The sequence below is a fragment of the Palaemon carinicauda genome, chromosome 41 (genome assembly GCF_036898095.1).
Source record: "Palaemon carinicauda isolate YSFRI2023 chromosome 41, ASM3689809v2, whole genome shotgun sequence".
NCBI classification, from domain to species: Eukaryota; Metazoa; Arthropoda; class Malacostraca; order Decapoda; family Palaemonidae; genus Palaemon; species Palaemon carinicauda.
In genome coordinates, this window is record NC_090765.1 from 18,542,225 (window position 1) to 18,547,224 (window position 5,000).

The following is a 5,000-nucleotide window of genomic DNA, read 5'->3' on the forward strand; positions in this document are numbered from 1 at the left end:
ATAAGGTAGAAGTACAAGATAATTCTCTGAAGCAAAAGGTAGAAGTATAAGCAAATCTTTCTTTCCATATTCATAATGATTACCTTTTACTTGCGAGGATATCTTCCAAGCAGAAGGAAAAGGGTGACTCGTGTTTCGGGAGCGCTTAGTTACATGTTGGAAGTTGGAAGATTTCATTTGTGCTGTCAAGATAAGAAAGAGTTTAGTATTTATAATACTTATTTAATGCCCTGTTTTTACTTGAATTTAATTAAGTATACGCATCAGAAAGAACACAGACGCCGCCGCGCCTTCCCCAAAGCCTCGCTGGCATTAGAAGTTCTTTGACCTCTTTTTAGCTCCCACACCCCTTGCATTAGAAGTTCTTTGACCTCTTTTTTGCTCCCATACCCCTTGCATTAAAAGTTCTTTGACCTCTTTCCAGCTCCCCCACCCCTTGCATTAGAAGTTCTTTGACCTCTTTTTAGCTCCCACATCCCTTGCATTAGAAGTTCTTTGACCTCTTTTTAGCTCCCACACCCCTTGCATTAGAAGTTCTTTGACCTCTTTTTAGCTCCCACACCCCTTGCATTAGAAGTTTTCTGACCTATTTTTAGCTCCCACACCCCTTGCATTAGAAGTTCTTTGACCTCTTTTTAGCTCCCACACCCCTTGCATTAGAAGTTCTTTTACCTCTTTTTAGCTCCCACACCCCTTGCATTAGAAGTTCTTTGACCTCTTTTTAGCTCCCACTCCTCTTGCATGAGAAGTTCTTTGACCTCTTTTTAGCTCCCCCACCCCTTGCATTAGAAGTTCTTTGACCTCTTTTTAGCTCCCCCACCCCTTGCATTAGAAGTTCTTTGACCTCTTTTTAACTCCCATACCCCTTGCATTAGAAATTCTTTGACCTCTTTTTAGCTTCCCCACCCCTTACATTAGAAGTTCTTTGACCTCTTTTTAGCTCCCCACCCCTTGCATTAGAAGTTCTTTGACCTCTTTTTAGCTCCCACACCCTTGCATTAGAAGTTCTTTGACCTCTTTTTAGCTCCCACACCCCTTGCATTAGAAGTTCTTTGACCTCTTTTTAGCTCCCACACCCCTTGCATTAGAAGTTCTTTGACCTCTTTTTAGCTCCCACACCCTTTGCATTAGAAGTTCTTTGACCTCTTTTTAGCTCCCCCACCCCTTGCATTAGAAGCTCTTTGACCTCTTTTTAGCTCCCCCATCCCTTGCATTAGAAGTTCTTTGACCTCTTTTTAGCTCCCACACCCCTTGCATTAAAAGTTCTTTGACCCCATTTTAGCTCCCCCACCCCTTGCATTAGAAGTTCTTTGACCTCTCTTTAGCTCCCCCACTCCTTGCATTAGAAGTTCTTTGACCTCCTTTTGGCTCCCACACCCTTTGCATTAGAAGTTCTTTAACCTCCTTTTAGCTCCCACACCCCTTGCATTAGAAGTTCTTTGACCTCTTTTTAGCTCCCCCACCTCTTGCATTAGAAGCTCTTTGACCTGTTTTTAGCTCCCACAACCCTTGCATTAAAAGTTCTTTGACCTCTTTTTCGCCCCCCACCTCTTGCATTAAAAGTTCTTTGACCTCTTTTTTAGCTCTCACACCTCTAGCATTAGAAGTTCTTTGACCTCTTTTTAGCTCTCACACCTCTAGCATTAGAAGTTCTTTGACCTCTTTTTAGCTCCCACACCTCTAGCATTAGAAGTTCTTTGACCTCTTTTTAGCTCCCACTCCTTTAACATTAGAAGTTCTTTGACCTCTTTTCAGCTCCCTTACCTCAAGCATTAGAAGTTGTTTGACCTCTATTTTTAGCTCCCACACCTCCAACATTAGAAGTTCGTTGACCTCTCTCTTTAGTTCCCACACTTCTAGCATTAGAAGTTCTTTGACATATATTTCTAGGTTCCATACTTTTAGCATTAGAGGGTCTTCGATCTATATTTTGAGGTGCCTTACTTCTAGCATTAGAGGCTCTCTATTTTTAGGTGTCTTACCTCTGGCATTAGAGGCTCCTCTTCACTGTTCTCTCCTTTAGCATTAGAAGTTCTTTGACCTCTTTTCAGCTCCCTTACCTCAAGCATTAGAAGTTGTTTGACCTCTATTTTTAGCTCCCACACCTCCAACATTAGAAGTTAGTTGACCTCTCTCTTTAGTTCCCACACTTCTAGCATTAGAAGTTCTTTGACATATATTTCTAGGTTCCATACTTTTAGGATTAGAGGGTCTTCGATCTATATTTTGAGGTGCCTTACTTCTAGCATTAGAGGCTCTCTATTTTTAGGTGTCTTACCTCTGGCATTAGAGGCTCCTCTTCGCTGTTCTCTCCTGGCTTCTAGTTTTCAAGATCTTCTTTCATTAGATTATCTGTTTCTTTCGAGATTTCATTGTCTCTTTTCCTTAGTTTGTCAGTGTCCTTCTAGATTTCAAAAGAGATTTCAGTGCCGCGAGGCCTCACTTCGTCAGATTCCTCAGGGAAATCTAAGGCATTTATTCTTTACCTATCTGGGCAATGAGAAAAGAGATGACTACTATCGATTTCTCCGCATACACTATCATGCCAAAGTAAATGATGAGCAACATGATATATTTACCAATGTCGTCTGGATGTGTCCTTACTTCAATGGCGAATTTTGGGACAATCCTGTTGAAGAACTACACATCACTCACCGTTCAGTTGAGCCATTCTACCTCCATCCTCATTCCCCGCAATCCGTTTTTGCACCGATACAAAGCCTCGTACTTTTTCTAAGAGTCTCCTTTAATAAGACATCGTCGCAAAAGCCCAAGCAAAGGATCCTTCAAGGCGCATACATCATGATCTTCAAAGTTCAGTTGCCAACGGAAGATCCCGTGTCTTTCTATAGGTCGGGCGATATAAAACGAATGATTGGCAACTTCGGCAGCAACAAAACCATCTGTAGTTGATGGTGTTCCGAAGACGTAACACAATTCTTACCGGCAGCTTCCTATTCCGCCTGAACGCGATCTTTGTGAATTAAGTGAAATCCTTCTCCCAGTCATCAACTCATTTTCTCTTACTCTTATTGACGCGCAATTCCTTGGTTAGATTTCTTCAGCTACATACAGATCATGTGAGGTGTTGCAGGCTATGTTTCAAAAAATGAAGATCAGGTCTTCAGAAGTCATTTGAAGCTCGGGGAGTTGTTCAGGACTGCTCCGGGAAATTTCAGTTCTGGAGTCATTCAGAAATCAATGTTAAGTATAAGGCTATGTCCTTTGAAGACTTTTGGAAATTCGGGAAAGTTTTCTTCCGAAATCGTTCTGAGATTCCGTTCTGGAGGCATTCAGAATTCCATGCTAAGTCTATGGCTATTTTTTCTGAAGCCATTTGGAAATCTGGGAAAGTTTTCTTCCGATACCGTTCTGAGATTCCGTTCTGGAGGCATTCAGAATTCCATGCTAAGTCTATGGCTATTTCTTCTGAAGCCATTTGGAAATCCGAGAAGATTTTCTTCTGAATTCTTTTAGGACTCGCGAAAAATTCCATTCTTGTTTTATAACAACAACAACAACAACAACAACAACAACAACAACAACAACAACAATAATAATAATAATAATAATAATAATAATAATAATAATAATAATAATAATAATAAACTACGTGATTTGATTTATGGATTTGAGTTGAAAAGTTTTGAAGACGCTAAACGCTCAACTTTGCAGTTTGAAGGAAACTTTAAGATACCTGGACGAAGGGCGAAGGGTAAATGAGGTTTAAAGCAAACAGAATTGAAATAGTTGATTTCAGTTGAATTATTTCAGGTTTGGTACGAATCGATATATATATATATATATATATATATATATATATATATATATATATATATATATATATATAGATATATATATATATATATATATATATATATATATATATATATATATATATATAGTTTATATATGTGTATATACATGCATGTATATAAGCTTTTGCATTATATGAATATTCTGTGTATATACGTATATTTATATGATGTATATATATACATATATATATACATACATATACATATATATAATATATACATACATATACATATATATAATATGTATATATATATATATATATACAGTATATATACATACATATACATATATAATATATATATATATATATATATATATATATATATATATAAACTATATTTATATATTATATGAATACAGTATATTTGCATGTACTGTACACACACACACACATATATATATATATATATATATATATATATATATATATATATATATATATATATATGTATATTTATATATATATGTATATATATATATATATATATATATATATATATGTATATTTATATATATATAAATATACATACATATATATATATATATATATATATATATATAAATATACATATATATATATATATATATATATATATATATATATATATATATATATATATATATATATATATGTATATTTATATATATATGTATATATATATATATATATATATATATATATATATATATATATATATATATATATTTATTTATTTATATATACATGCATACATACATACATACATACATACATACAGTATATACTGTTTGTACATACATACATCCCTAAATACAACAGCCTTCGTATTCTCCCAACTGTTTATACATGCAAAAGCAAATGTAAAATGCATATCACCAAGTTATGGCTTAACCTTGATATTTCATCGAGATTCCAGGTGTGGACAAGATATCTGTCCGCAAGCCACTGTACATTTTGTTCTTCAAAACGGAATAACATCTTGAAATCATGATCAAGTGTGGGTAAACGGGGCATGTATTGTTGAACATGCCTCACATCCACAAAATCTGCCATCGTGCTGAGAATCGGACAGAACAACCCTTCTCTTTGAACTGCAGTCTGCTACTGACCAGACTCAGCTTTTTCGAAGCATATGCTCTTTATATGAAGTAAAGGGTCTTCTTTATGTATAACCATTTACGTTTATGTGATTATAAGGATA